Below are 17,073 nucleotides of genomic sequence, written 5' to 3'. Positions count from 1 at the left end.
ATGCAGGGATCCATTTCCATTAGCTTTTTAGGACGTTAACACTTATAGTCTTTTTATGCCCTCCACAAATGATTTCAATGCAGGATTTGTTCATTTTAGGAGGTGAGAAAACTTCTTTACATAACTTAAGAAGAGATGTTTGAAATCTTTTTATCTTTTACATATTTATAACTAACTCCTTGTCATTGGAGGTAAATGATTATAATCCAGATTGGCTACGGAACCCAAAGCAATGATATGTTATTTGATATATCTCTAAAGCTAGTATACCTAATGATGAGAGAAATTAATTGTGAAATGTTTTACTGTATGAACTGTGATTAGTCAGAACTCTTTAGAAGATTGGCTAAATGGCTTCTATGAGGTGTCTCTAAGTAATGGGTAAAAATACATATTTCAAGTCATTTAAATTCATCAGATGTTAATTTTAATGTCATTAAAACTACAGTATGTTACTGGTGGTATATGGTGAGTTGAACTTTTTACAGGAACAACAGTACACATTGCGTTGAAATCATGCCATCTATTGGAAAACTTTGGTAGTGGATTGTACATAAATGTAATTTGACCTTTTGAGAAGTCTTGAACAGCAATATTTTTTCATTTGAAAGTGTTTCTCCACTTTTCTCCAAAGGACAGTGCCATGGTTGTTGATGGCAGAAATGGTTTAATCATGACAGTTTGGAAACAATATGAAATGTTTAGGTTTGTGAAAGAAAATGATCATTTCGTTAACTCGGGATGCTTTAAATTGATCAGGAATTACAATAAAAATTGTATCATGTTAAAATGGACTTTTTCTATTTTACTAAATGCTGCAAGGATCTGCAGCACTTCCCAAAGATGTAATTGGCTTGCAGGGCACTTCTTGCAGATTTTCCAACCAAACTTTTCTGACAACAGCTCAACACCTCAAACTTTGATTCATCCATGATGAGCCATCCATAATACTCATTTCTAATCATTTACCACTCAATATTTGAAATTCTTTTGCACATTACTCCATTTTCTGTTTATTTACCAGTTTCAGATGTGGCTTGTTCTTTGAAAGCCTGCCTAAAATGTCAACAGCCTTATCTTCACTGGTGTTCGGTATGTACTGGCCATTGCAGCTGCCAGTTTAGGACCTGTGAAGAGACTGTTTCTCAAACTAGATACTCTAATGTACTTGTCCTCATCTTATCCATCCACTTCCCTCTCTATCCTGGTTAGATCCAGTTTTATTTCTTCTTTCAAGACAGTGGTGCCATAGCCTTTATCTCTCAAAAGAACAATACGGATTCATTTCTAGAGTGATTAGTTTCTTTTTGGCCATTTTTAAAACAAAAATTTGACTTGCATGGATAAAGTGACTTGTAAGAAATGCAAGTGTACTCAATACTTCAGCAATTGAAAAAGGATACTTTACTGGGAAGTCCATACTTCACTAAGCAGCACAACTGTTTTTAACTGTTGGCCTTACTGATGGTCATTGCATGAAATTGAACTAAATAAAACTAATATAACTAAAATAAAAAGAAAGTGTTGAAACAGATCTAAAACATTGTGGAAAAATGCAGAATTTAAACAAAAAATAACAAAAACGGGACTTAACTTAAATGTCCCGATTCCTTTCCCTTTCTGACGTGTGTTGAATAAAGAGACAAGAAATTCAATATTTTTTAGTTAAGTAAGCAATTTTCATTATATGTACAAAAATCTTCAGAAGCGATATGATAGGTGTGGGTAGAAACAGATAATTATTAAAGTCCTTTTTACTATAAATCTCCAGTTTCACTTTCACTTACACATTCTTTTGTTTTTTGATGATTCACATTCTTCGTGCATATCGCCACCTACTGGTCGGGGCTAGTCAAAGGTGGGTACGTGTTGTAAAAAAGGACTTAAAGATTGATCTGTTCTCACCCACACCTATCATATCGCTTCTAAAGACAGATTAAACCACTGGAGTCGTATGGATAACTTTTAAACTGTCTTTATGTGCTTTTTTTAAACTTCAAAGTTTTGGTCACCATTCAGTTGGATTGAATGGACCTACAGATCTGAAATATTCTTCTAAAAGTCTTTGTTTGTGTTCTGCAGCAGAAAGAAAGTCAGACACATCTAGTATGGCATGAGAGTGAGTAAATGATGAGAGAATTTTCATTTTTGGGTGAACAATCCCTTTAAGCAAGCGTGACTGTGACCCAAGTGTCAAGACAGGCACACCCATTGACTGTTCATGGACCATTTATGCTGATAATCTAAAGTCTGGCTTCAGTCTCTTGTGAGACTGCTGTGACCCAGGGTTACAAAAACAGGATCTTGCAGTGCTCATGCCAGTCTTTAAATATTGTTGTACACTATTTGGAGCAGCAGAACACTTTTGATTGTAATATGCCAGAACCTTGAAATGGGTTTGGATCCATTTATCCATCTATCTTCCCAGTTTACAAAAGTTTACTACACTTTAATGTATGCACTGTGAACGTACTACATTGTATTATTACAATGTGACCCACATATTCATGTGTACTTCTTTTTGTTTAGTTATAGGTCTATTTATGTTACTACAAATTTATTAAATTATAGAAATGATGTCCTTTTATATGTTATGTGCGCTGTGATACAGTCAAATTTTATAGTGTTAAATATACACATAAATGTTTAACTGTGACATGCCTCCATAATATCACAAGAGTATTCCACATACACAGCCCACATTCTGGGCCTAAATATAAACCACAGGAATAAATCAATCTGTATAATCTTAAACAAATGCAGAGATAACCACAATCCCTAATCCAATAGGAAAATATAGATCAGCTGTCGAAAACTAGGCATTTCAGTGGGCTTGTTTACAACAGATATTTCTGAAATATATGCTGTAGTGAAATGTAGATGGTATTGAAATGAAACATAATAACTTAAGCACATCCCTGTGTTTTTCAATAACAAGCCTGTTTTAGAGAATGATCATTGGGCTTTGACATCTCACTGCAATATGCCACATGCACTCCTCATGCCAGTCTTTGTATTTCTTCTGTGCATTCTCGGTTCATTGTGTCAATGCAGCAGTCTGGGTGAATCTGTCTCTGAGTCAGTCTTTACTGCAGAGTTTTGACTCACAGATCTGCTATTTTTAGCCTCTGCAGCTAACACTCCATCAGGTTACAGAGAGCTGTGCCTCCTCTTTTCACAACGAGGGCTGAACACCAAGTTGAGAATAAAGGACTGCTTATGGAAAGACGCTCATGAATGTCATCTCTGTTGAAAGAGGAAGGGTGGGGATGGACGGTCACTTCAAAACAGTGAATCACCGTTAAGGTCTCACAGACTGTGCCAAGCTTTGCCATCTTAAAGGGATAGTTCACAAAAAATGACAACTTTGTCACCATTTACTCACCCGCCTCATGTCGTTCCAAATCTGAATAACTTCCTTTATTTTGGGGAACACAAATGGAGCAGTTCTGAAAAATGTTCATGCTGCTCTCTTCCAAACAATGAAAGTGGATGGGGACCAAAACTGTCGAGCTCAAAAAATTACATAGAGCGGCATAAAAGCATCATAAAAGTAGTCCAAACATAACTCGTGTACTATATTCCAAGTCTTCTGAAGCTATATGATAGCATTGTTTGAGGTACAGACCAAAATTTAAGCATTATTTGCAGAAAACGTTCCCATGTGCCACAGCTTTCAAATCTAATTTGCACTTGCATTTGATTCACACAACGCTCAAACGTTTCACCATTGGTCACAAGACATCAAGAACCAATTATGTTTGACGTCATCATTGAAATTCACTCAAATTTAAGTTGTTATTCACTGAAAATCATGCCTGACAGATGTAGTCACCATTCATTATTACTGGATAGAAAAGAATATCTTAAACATTATTTTATAAATAACTCCTTTTGTTCCACTGAAAGTCATGCAGATTTCGAAAGACATGAGGGTGAGCAAATGATGACAGAATTTTCATTTTTGGGTGAACTGTACCTTTAAGGGTTTGCTTTAGCCCACAGTCTTTCTGTCCAGGGTAAACTTTACATAAAAGCTTGGCGGATAAACAAGGAGGCAGATGTGAGGTCATTGGCCAAAAAAAAAGACTTTCTCCCTGAGGACTGCACTTCCACCAGCCAATATACCGAACCCGATCCGTTTGACGCGCATTCATTCCTTGCTGCAGCCTGGTGTTTCAGGAACATGAGTGCACTCAAAGTTCTTCGTTTCTTGATTTTCTGCTAACTCATTACCTCCCCAGACACTTACCATCCAACAAATGGATACGGCACCTCTGCCTAAATTTCCTGAATTTATTCAAGGAATAGTTCATCCAAAAATAGAATTCTGTGATTTACTCACCCGTATGAGTATCTTGCTTTCATGTAAAACAAAAGTACCATAAAAGCAGTCCATAGTACTCGCTATATTCCAAAGCTATATCGTATGGGTTCAGAAGACTTGAAATATGGCACACAAGTTATATAGACTACTGTTATGGTGCTTTTGGTCAATTTTGCAGCTTGACAGCCTCAGTATGGAAAAGAGAGTCTACATGAATATGATAACAGAATTCATGTTCGGGTGAACTATTTCTTGTGTTGCACAATTACACAATCCGGTTTCACAGATTTAATTTCAATAAATTTTTTTATGGATTTTTACGTGGCTCGTTGTACGTATTGTGGCAGTTTTTTGGTGAATTGAATGCTAGAGGCACTAAAACAACGAGTTTTATTCATTTTCAGTTAATAAACACTTTTCACCCTATTCCTCACACAATACTATAGTGCATTAGACTTATAGGCGATACATTTTAAAGGGGCTATGACATGACTTTTTTAAAATTATTTTAATAAGTTCCATAAGGTTCACTTATAATTTTAGTAAAGTTTTTTGCACAAAAAACAGTCACATATTTGTAAAACATGATCATTTCCCACCCTGATTCTGACCCTCTATCAGAAATGTCGGTTTTAGTGCTGCTTCTCTTTTAATGCTGTGTTCCATTTGTCTCGGAATTTGGAGCTCCGAGTTATTTTCCAAGTTCCGAGACCGGAACTGACAAATGGAATGGCCCCCGATGTCGGACGAACTCATAGGACCCCGAGTTCAGAAAGCAAGATGGCTGCAAAGAGCATTGACTGTAGTATGCTGTGGGTTTAAATTTATTTATTTATTTTTTTAGCACTTTTGTCTTTTTTGTGTCCAATTTAGTAAGTCGTATACACAATACTGTATTACCGTTGCCTATAGGCATGTTGCTACGATCCTGTTATGCGTGAATTACCACGTAATGTGTTGTTTATAAATTGGTACAGCTAAAATTGGCTAGGTCGCTGCTGCTACAAGAACAATGGTCAGTGTTGCTACAACAACACTGCCTGATGTTACAAACCGTAAAATCGTTTACACATAACACAGTTAGGCAAATTTATATTGCAAATATACGTTTGTACTTCCATAGGGCATTGCCCTTTGTTTACACCGCTGGTTCGATTAAAACGTGGTTAACATGTTTTGATACAATCAAATACGCGGACATATTAACATACCTTCTCCGCTTTCTGTCATCTTCCTCGAGGTCTCTTAGGTGAAGGGCATACTTATTTTGTAGCTCTCTGTACTCCAAAAGAGCTAGTGCAACAATTACTTTCCTGGAGGCGTCCATCTTTTTTTCCGACTTGTGCTGTGTGTCAAATGAACACATCCAACTCGGATTTCTTGTTTTTTTTTAACGGATATGATGTCGATCCGAGTCCCGAGCTCCGACTTCCGAGACAAATGGAACGCAGCATAAGACTTGACATTAAACACCCACTTTTATGATTGCCGCTCTGCTCTTGACTGATTTGCTCTCTTCTTGCCATCTCACTGCTCACTGCTACTGGGCAGGGCTATTAAAGTGATAAATTAGGCTTTGATGTGTCGTTGTTGAGGTGGTCAGATTAGAGTTCTGCAACCCGACCTGGGCCTGATGGGACCCAAGATACCTCTGGGGTTTTGGTCAGGTTCAGGTCAGGTTTTTCAAATATGACTTCGGGATTGGGGTTGTAATTTATGAAAAAATAAACAGACCTATCTAACTTGTTTTGCACACACGCTGTCACTCACGGATGTGCAAAGAGATTAATTTACACTGAACGTGTTTTTGCGTGCGTCTGCTCTGTTTTTCCCTCTGACTCACTCTAGGTCAGATGCAAATGTCTACCAACACTGTGACATCACAGTGTGGAGGAAGTGCAGAATAAGTCGTTTTGGCAGCTTGGTTATAACAAATACTCTGTTTGCAGTGAGGAGGAAGATTTGAGTTCTGAAACTTACAGTATGTTTTTTATACAATGACCTCTTATATGTAAAAAGATCAAGGAAAATTTGATTCCTCATGTCATGACCCCTTTAATGTTCCCATTACGTAGCCAACTACATTTACATGCTTGTTTGAGCATGATCAAACTGCGCAGTGGCTCAACACAAAGAATTGAGGTGTGAGTTCTAATGAGCATGAGAGTCAACACGTGAGCCAGAAATGTCTTAGAAGCACCACAAAATGATGTGGTTGCGTCAGCAATCGTGTTTTTCAACTCTCAGTTGCTTTTGTGACACTATCGGTTAGGTTTAAGGTTTAGGGTAGGGAGATATGTTTTGTTGCTTTAAAACTCGTAGGACTATTGACCTTTAAAACCCCATCTCTTTCTGAGAAAATTTTACTCTCAGTGCCACACAGTCGACATTTCACCAAAGGAACTGCCGCGATACGTTTAAGAAACTAAGTAATATCATTTTGCAAAAATGATGCCACAGTCATATAATTTTCATTCATTTACCTGAAAATGTGGCTTGTGTTAATTTCTTTGTGTCTAATCCTCCTTGTTCTGTTTAATCACTGTGCTGAGAGACTGTCGAGACGAGACATGTGGTGTTAAATCTTATCTTTTACGACTGGAGGGTCAGAAGAGGACACAGAACAGGAGAATACAATTACTGAGGAAAACCAGTGTGTATATTCACTCTGTAGATGGTCATCTTTGCACTTCCTGCCTAGACAATCACCTATCAACTCCTGGAGGGCTAGTTATTCAACTCTACATGACATTATTCACCCACACACTCACCAGACCTTAAACAACCTCTGTAAGTAAGCAGTGTGAGCTAAACACCGGGCCCAGACACTGAGTGACACCAGCTCTTCACAGACATACACTTGCACTGCCTCCTCCGCAACTTGAGGAGAGAGAAAGCCAGTTGCTAGGAGACGCAGCCCCCAGTGCAAACACAGAGCCATCTGTCTGTGTAAAGAGGAGATGGTAGGGCAACTGAAAGACTGGCACAATCCCTGGAACAACAAAGGAGTGCAGCCAGCCACCATCTTGTTTTGAAGCTCCTCGGTATTGCAATAATACTCTTTGTTGTAGTGGGCACACATCTGGATTTTCATTTTCAGTCTCGAGAGTTTCTGTTAATCAGGTTTAGACTGAATTGAAACTCTCAGTACTTAATTCCAAACAACTGTTCGGTTCGGTCAAAAAAGACCCTTTAGAGTACTGTAGGTATACACTCCCTTTGGATTATAAACTAGAATATTTCCATAGGCTTTTTTTCAACACTAAAGACAAGCTTTTTAAAATAGCATTTCATCTGGAAAGAGCAACACCTACGTATATATCAATGTTGTTACTATTCTTGTTCAGTGACGTGCACAGACCTTAGCAGGGACGGGGCGGAAGGATAAAAAAGGGCACTGATTTTTTTTAATTTTTTTTTATGAGTAGTAATTATAAATACTTAAGTAATTTCTTTGCTTTTTGAGTATTTAACCATTTTCTTGTATATACAGAAATATATTTTTCCATTTTCCTTTATAACAAATAATGGCCTATTCTGTTATATTTCTCACAAAAAGCATGGTAATACATGTGTTTATTTATTTACTTACATGGTCTGTGATAACCCCAAGTTTATGACGTCATAGTAAAACCATGGTATTTTTTTAAAGTACCTTGGAGTACCATGACAGTATCATGAAATATGAACATGATCAATCATTCAGTCCCATGGCTTTACCCTGGTAACGTGGTGCACGGTGCGAAGGCGCAATGAGAAAGTGCGAGCACGAGGCGATTGACTGTATTTCGTTAATGCTACAGGGTCCTTGAATAACGTATAACATGCAAGTAAGGGCAGCCGGTGGAGTTTCTGGTGCCCGCCTTGGGTATGATGTTACCCCCCTAGCATCTTTAGATGCCAAGTTTGAATATGCACAAGTGCGAATGAGATTTCTATGGAGCCCTCTAGACAGAGCGGGATTTTTTTTTATGAAATAGTTTTGCGTGCCTTCGCAATAGTTTGCATTCCCTCACAATAAATGTATCATGGTTTTACTACAGTAACCATCATTTAACCATGCTATTTATAGTGAAACCATAATAATAATACAAGAAAACAAAAACAATAGTAATAAAAATCATAATTTTGTGGTTACTGTGGTTTTACTACAGATACCATAGTTTAACCATGGTTCCCTTACGATTCACTATGGTGTTTAAGCCCCATCCTTTTAGGCGCAAAGCTGTCCGGTATAAAAGCGGGCACGCAAACACCATTCCTCAGAATTTTCTTCCTTCAAGACAGCGATTCATCTCTCGTCTAGAAGCCTTCTACTACTTCGCTGTCAACATACAGTCAGCGGGCGGGATCTTCATGGCAACGAGAAGACTGTCTGCTCTCCTGCAGTGTTCGCTCACGAATCACCCTCGTTCTGAGATACGATTCAGCCTCCCGAGCCCTCCCTCCCACCTGCCTCTTCTGTGACTCCTGAGGAATCACATGAGGAGGCACGGCAGGGCTGCGAGGTCAAGCAGGATGAATTTGAGGTGGACCTCGTGCCGGCACACGCCCCGCAAGCCCCTCAATCTCCATATACTGCGTCTATGCTGATACAGTATGTGCGTGACGAGCTTTGGCCCTCTGCAGGAGTGCACGACCTCGTCATGTTCGGCGGTTCTGATGCTGGGGATGATGTTATGTCTCTCGCTGCATCTGGCGAGTGGTCAATGGAGAACTTTGCCGCCCCTTCCCCTAGTGAGGGCGAGAAGTGTGCACACGCCACTGACAAGGAGATGATTTTTGTCCATTCAAGGGCGGTCGAAGAGCCTGGTCTGGAGTGGTCTCCTCCAGAGGAACCTGATAAATCTTGCCTTGATGAATGGTTCTTGCAGTCCGGATGCCGTCAAGTGACCACATTCCACAGATCTGCCCCGTTCTTCCCGGAAGTTCATACCGAACTGACAAAATCCTGGCGTGTGCCCCGTTCAGCTCGCTCGCACAGCGATTCCACTCTCCTCACTAAAGTGGAACACGGGGAAGACAAACTGAAGACAGAAGACAGTGAAGACAACACTCTCAGACTATGAGACATTTTATGCCAAAACGGAGCAGTACTTCATCACAACTGGCTCATTCCCGCTCTGTCTTGGGCCAGCTCCCAGCTAAAAAAACCCCACGCCTGCTGCTGCCTCCGGTAAAGCCATGCAAGTCGTGGCCCAGACGAAGGCAGCCAGCTCGCTTCACTGGCGCTTTGCAATCTGTGGCCCGACCACAGGATGGGCCGGTGTTGCGACGCACACAGCGGGATTTACAGCCATTATTTGCTAGTTTTGGAGAAGGACGGCAGGCTTTGGCCCATTCTAGTTCTGAGACGCTTGAATCATGCGCTCGTGACACGCGCATTCAAAATGTTAACTCAGAAACAGATCTTATCGCACATCCATTCTCAGGATTGGTTTGCATCAATAGATCTGAAGGATGCGTACTTCATGCACCAATTGCACCGTGTTACAGGCGGCTTTTTAGATTAATATTTGAGGGAACTGCGTATCAATTTAAAGTCCTTCATTTCAGTCTCTCTCTGGCTCCCCGCACGTTCACGAAATGTATCGTGCGGCGCTAGCCCCATTGAAAATTAACTGTGTGCGTGTTTTGAATTACCTCAGCGATTGGTTATTACTAGCCAAATTAGAGGCACTACTGAGCGAACACAGGAGACTTGCTGTTTTGCCATATGGAAAATCTGGTCTAAAGTCAACTGGGTGAAATGCCGTCCTTCTACAAACAGGGTGTTATGCTGGGTCAAATTTTCAGAAGGAAAGTGCTGACCACAGATGCATCCAACAGAGGTTGGGACGCGGTGTGTGAAGGACACCGACTGTCGACACCTAGACAGGTGCGAAATAGTGGCATGTTAACCATCTAGAGCTACTGGCTGCTTTTTGCTTTGACAGCTTTTCATTCCGACATCATGAATCACCACATTCTGATTCGTTTGGACAACACAACAGTAGTGGCGTATATGAGTCACCAGGATGTGCTGGCCCACGTATGGCTGGCGAAATGCAAGTATGTGTTTCCACCGGTGCACCTCCTCCAATCTGTCATCAGCAAAATCTGAGTGGACATGAAAACATTCCTGTTAATTGTGCCGAAATGGCCCAATCAGTCCTGGTTTCTGGAGATGGTAGAAAAACTTGACGGGCCTCCATGGGAAATACCACTGAAGAGAGACCTTCTCTCTCAAACACAAGGCACGATTTGGCATCCCCAGCCAGAGTTGTGAAGCCTACATGTGTGGCATTTGAACGGAGCACAGTGGACAAGCCATAATTGGCTCAGTCGGTTATGAACACCATTTTACAGGCTAGAGCACCGTCCACGAGACGCCTTTACGCACTGAAATGGAATGTGTTCACTAATTGGTGCTTTTCACACGGCAAAGACCCAGTGAACTGCCCCATACCTGAAATTCATACATTTCTTTAAGAGCGATTGGACGCAGGGCTCACTCCGTCAATGCTCAAAGTTTATGTGCCAACATTATCTGCATATCATGCACCTGAAGTCGGCACCTCTATAGGCAAACATGATTTAATCATAATTCCTTAAGGGGGTGGGGCAGCTAAATCCCCCTCGCCCGGCTACAGCACTGCAGTCATGGTTACTACAATATTAATATAGTAAAACCATGGTACAGTATAGTAAAAATGTGGTTGCTACAATCAAAGTTACTACAGTATTACTATAGAAAAACCATGGTTTTCACCAAAAACATGGTTACTACATAGTTACTAGTTTATAGTTTTGCATTCCATCGGAATAAATTTACCATGGTTTTACCATAGTAATATTGTACTTGTAGACTGTAGTAACCATAGTGTTTGGCGGAAACCATGGTTTTAATACAGTATACTGTATCCATATAGTAAATATTGTTTTACTGTATATTAACCATGGTTAATATTGTCATTATAGTTTTACTGCAAATACCATATTTTAACCATGGCATTTGTAGTAAAACCATAGAAACACAAAATTATAATTTTTATTACCATTGTTTTCATTTTCCTCTATTATAACTATGGTTTCACTATGAATATCATTGTTAAAATATGGTTACTGTAGTAAAACCATGGTAAATGTATTGTGAGAACATGCAAAACTATTGCGAGGGAATACAAACTATGTAGATTTATGTATAAGATATGTCTGTAGAGATACAGTGAAAGGGAATATTTTCAGGGAACAACAACTTTTTGGCCTTTTCCTCACACAAAGCTGCTGTATAGCTTCAGAAGACTTGGAATATATGCTGGTCACATGGACCACTTTATGGTGCTCTGATCGCACTGTGAATTCAGTAATGAAAGGTCGAAAGTTCTGCTGCTGAAATTGGTCTGTGCTTACCGAAATTTGAATCACTGCCCCCAGTGGTTGAAACAGGAAGTGTTGTTGAATGTATGGGCATGTGTGAGCTGCAGTTTACATGAAATGTTCACAGACTGGTGCCAAAAGAGAGCTGTATTTTTAGTTGTAAATTATGTAATCAGGGGTGTAAAGTAATTGAGTAAAAATAAGTATTATACTTAAGTATTATTTTGGGGATTTGTACTTGAGTGCAATTTAAATGAAATACTTGTACTTTTACTTAATTACATTTCCAAATAAAAAAAATAGTTATTTTTACTCCTTACAATTTTATTTAAACTTGAAAAGTACTCATTACATTTTTCCAAATAATTTTCTTTCGTTTTACTGGACTGAAGCCGCCTTTTCACTGCATACGACAAATGACAGACTGAGAAATGGCAGAGTGTCGCACGGCAGCTGTGTGGAGTTCTGACTTTCTGCAGGGGCAGAATTTCGGATCTGATTTGAGCTTCGGATACGTTAAAATATTTGTGCGACTAGACCGTATGTGACCACCCGACTGAATGTGACGTATTCATTCAAAACTATGAGCACGAAGTGAGAAACACTGACGGTTTTTGGCCTAAACTTTATTCTAAATGCCTGCTACTTCCACAGATTGGACAGTTATGAAATGATCATTCATGTTGCAAATATATATATAAAAACTAAAGGCTTTTGTAATTATATGTGTACATGTCATTTATTTCTACACTTGCCTTCATATTTAAATCATATCTATGAATTTCTACTCCCTATTTGCTGAATTATTATTGTTATTAGGCAACTATTAATTATAATAATAACTAAAAAACCAGCCATGATAATGAGGACAATAATGATAATAAAAATTATGGAATCTGAGTAAATAATAATTATGAATTTTATTAAATTCATTCATCTGCTCAACAACAAGGTTTTGTAGCAAACCTCAGAAAACAATTCACAAAACCAACAACATTACTAACTTTCTTCAAAGCTTATTTTTATTTTAATTTTTTTCTTTCTTTATGTCTCAAGGGGTTGGGTGCTCTGACATCTTAATTTGTATGCTCTTCAGGACTTGTACCCTGTTCCTTTGCATCGCATATGCAACACTATCAGTTGAGCTAATGTGCAATTTGATCACACTCGAACAAGCTTGTAAATGTAGTTGATTATGTAATGCAAACTTTGAAATGAGTCAAGCGCTATAGTAAAAGTGTTTGTATTTACTCATGATTTGAGTGAAAAGGGAAAAAAGTCATTGTTGTTTTAACGCCTCCAGTGTTCATTCCACCAGGAAATTGCTGTGTTACGTACAACAGGCCACATATAACTCATTTTGCAAATATGTAGTTATTGTAAAATGATTTTATGACCAGGTTGTAAGTGCCACTGGAGGAGAAATATGACAGTCGTCAAAGACGGTAAAAAGGCGACTTAACAAACCAATAAAATTTAACAACATCCTCTCTCACACAATCTCCTCTCTTGATTTCATTCTTGCGAGTTACTTCTAACTTTTTTAATACTTAAGTACAATTTAATGTGAATACTTTTTTACTTTCACTCAAGTATGTTTCTGGCTAAAAAGTAAAAGTTTTGAGTAAAAGTTTCACTCAGTATCCATACTTTCACTTGAGTGAATTTCTGGGTACTTTTTACACCCCTGTATGTAATACAGTCAACGGGAATGCATATTTTATTAACCATACACCCAAACCTTAACCTAACTGTCAGTGAAGTGATAACGTGACCAGAACTCGGGTCTCGGAAGTTGCTCGCACAACGCGTTGTCAGCAGCGCTAGTGCGAAATGTGATCATATTTGAATTCATACAGCGTCCGATGGGGGATGGCGCTTGCAAGTAATTCAGCTGGATGGGGTTGATTTCAGGTTCCATGAACTTTCGGAAGCAACATGATGATTTCCAGTGTAATCAAGAAAAAAGCACCATGGACATTACGCAAAACTTCTCCTTTTGTGTTCCACAGAAGAAAGAAAGTCAGCATGTAGTAAGAGAAGAGCCTACAAAAATAAAACCATCAAGCAAATCAATCAGATTTCACTTTTATTGATATTTTATATCAATGATAATGAGAGTTCCAATAATATCATGATCCTCTCCTCATCCATTTATAAAATACGCTACAGTTGAAACTTCTTACCAGAGTAAAAAAGTAGTAAATTTTGGTGTCCAGATATAAAGCGTGATAATGCTTGGATGACAGTCAGAATAATTTAAACAAAAGCAACAATTTAGTCCCTGACACACATGAAAATCAGCTGTTATGGTGAATAAATAGGTTTATACACATATTGTATATTACCACATATCAGTTCAACAAATAAATAAAACATTTCAGAGAGAAAAAAATATCATGGAGCTTGTTTTTGTTTATTACTATTCACAATCCTACATGTTACCATTCTCTGCCACCAAGCCAAAAAACAAACAAACAAACAAACAAACAAAATTATATATATATATTAACAAAGATTTACATTCATGTTACACGTGTCATAATCAGATGCGTTGCGCTAAGATTCCAGCAACAGACAATTTGTCTGTTCATACTGAATGCGAAAATGCCTCACAAAATGTCACAGCCAATCAGAACACAGGTGATGTTTAATATCTACTGTAGCTATGTGGAGCAGGATTTTGGACCAATGACATGTTGCTGTGGGAGGGGCTACCCAGTTTTTATCACATCAGGCCTGGTTAGAACACAGTGTTAAAGGGATAGTTCACCCAAAAATGAAAATGTCAACATTTACTCACCCTCATGTCATTCATGTTTTTCTTCTTAAGTTTATGCAAATTTGAGAAAATATTGCATACAATGAGAGTTTGTTTCACTTTAGAAGTTTTGTTTACATCTGATATGCTGTTGTTAAAATGTATTATATTTATTTGCATTAACAGTATATCAGCCATCGTGCTCGATAGATATCGGCCACTGAAAAACCCATATCGGCCGACCAATAGTGGAGACAAAAGGAGATCTTTTTCCACATCGACAACATTAATGAAACTTTTATGGTTTGCCTATATTTTAGTATCTTGAAAAGAGTGACCAAAACATTCAAAATGTCTTGTTTTGTATGCAATGAGAAATGAAAGTCATACAGGTTTTGGAACGACATGTGGGTGAGTAAATGATGACATAATTTAAATTTTTGGTTGAACTTTTTCTTTAATTTGAGATAGTTGTTTCATGTAAAAAAGCAGGACTTAATTTGAACCCTTTTTTCTGCCATTATTAGTTTAATTTGGTCTGTCAGAGCTCCATTCTGAGATCTCTCCGTGCCCATCCCTGCCTTCTGCATGTGCCAGGCTTCCTTGCTGGGGCAGATGGTACAAATCTCAGCTGAATTTGGAAAGATCAGCATGGTAGTTTCTCACTGACACAATGTGAAGAAAGCCCCATCAGCTCTGTAAACTCGTGACCCTGATCCTGCCAAGCACAGCGTACCCCGTGAGCCCTGCCTTATGTCATATACACATATGAATAGTGCTGCTTGTAGTATAAACAGTTGAGCTGAGCGTGTCATGCAGGTGTCTTTTGCATACGTGTATACTAGGGGTTGCACCAACTACTCGACTAGTCGACTTGTTTGGTTTGTGTCAACTAGTTACGATTGTTCTATATGGCAACAGCAGAATAAAAAATGTTTCCATCCACAAACTGTGTCCCGTTGTATCTACATGTAAATCAATTTGCCAGTATATTCAGGGATCCCACACTATGAATTTTCATGACCTTTCCTATCGTTATTGATTACTGAACAGTGTTGGGTGTAATCTGATTACAAAGTAATAAATTACTTTAATTACTTTAAGTCAGATTACAGTTACTGACATTTTTTATAGTACATTACTTAGGTTACACATATTTCTAGAGTAATAATATTTACGTAGAACACTGTGGAGGTGAGGGCGTGGTCAAGCGCTCATCTAGGGATAGAGAAAGCGGACATCCACCTGAGATGAATTGTGACTAATTACCATTTCCATGTGCACAGTGAGAGTCGGGGGAGATAAAAGACGTCCAGTCCACCGAAAGAGAGAGAGCTGCAGGGAGCAGAGTGTTCCACTGAAAAGTGGAATTTATAAAGACTGTGAAGCTGTGGGAAATAAAGCCCTTTTGAGTTGGACCTCGCCATGTCCTGATTCCTCCTTTTGATCCAAATACGAACATCTGTTACACTGGTGCTGAAAGCTGGGATAAGGAGGAGGTATGCTGCTATGGAGTCGTCTTAGCCACTGGAGGAAGTGTTCCGATCCCTCGCCAGCATCCACCAGGCTCAACACCAGGCCCTCATAGATCAACGCCTGTTGGTCCTCTTCTGTTACTGCTCCGCCACAGATCCATGAGGGCCTGGTGTTGAGCCTGGTGGATGATGGCGAGGGATCGGAACTCTTCCTCCAGTGGCGAAGACGACTCCAAGCGTTCAGGCCGCGACCCCGGCAGCAGCGAACCCCATTTGACGCTGGTGAAGATGGGGGCGCAAGATGAGCCGGAGGCCTTTCTGAAGCTCTTCGAGTGCACGGCCCAAGAGCTGGAATGGGCGCAATGGGAAGTCCGTCTCCTACCACTGCTGACTGGGGAGGCCCAACTCGCGGCCCAACAACTCCCGGTCAACAACCTCCTGAGGTACCCTGAGCTGAAGAAACCATCCTGCAGCGGATCGGCCACAGTCCCGAAGAACATCGCCAGCGGTTCCGAACCCTGATGCTGAGCGAAGTCGGCTGCCCGCTTGCCTTTGCTCAACAGCTCCGCGACGCCTGCCGTTGGTGGGTGCTGGCCGAGGAGCCCAGCGACGTCGGGGGTGTCACTGACCTCATGGTACTGGAACAATTCGTCTCCAAACTACTGAAAGGAACCGTGGAGTGGGTCCAGCGCTACTGACTGGCGTTGCTGGATGTAGTAGTGCAGTTGGCATAGGACCATTTAGCATCGTACCCGGGGGTCGGCGAGCCCCCCCCCCCCCTTCGGTGGACTGGGCCGTCTTTTATCTCCCCTGACTCTCACTGTGAACATGAAAATGGTAATTAGTCACAATTCATCTCAGGTGGATGTCCTTACTGCTTTCTCTCTCCCCAGATGAGCACTTGACCATGCCCTCACCTCCACAAACACATTTAAAGGGATAGTTCACCCAAAAATAATAATTCTCTCATCAATTACTCACCCTCATGTAGTCCCAGATAGCAGAACACAAACAAAGATTTTTAGAAGAATATTTCAGCTTTGTAGGTCCTCACAATGCAAGTGAATGGTGACCAGAACTTTGAAGGTCCAAAAAGCACATAAAGGCAGCATAAAAGTAATCCATATGACTCCAGTGGTTAAATCCATGTC

Source organism: Myxocyprinus asiaticus, chromosome 39, assembly GCF_019703515.2.
Source record: "Myxocyprinus asiaticus isolate MX2 ecotype Aquarium Trade chromosome 39, UBuf_Myxa_2, whole genome shotgun sequence".
In the NCBI taxonomy this organism is placed as follows: Eukaryota; Metazoa; Chordata; class Actinopteri; order Cypriniformes; family Catostomidae; genus Myxocyprinus; species Myxocyprinus asiaticus.
The sequence above is the reverse complement of the archived record's forward strand: the minus strand, read 5'-3'. Positions refer to the sequence as shown.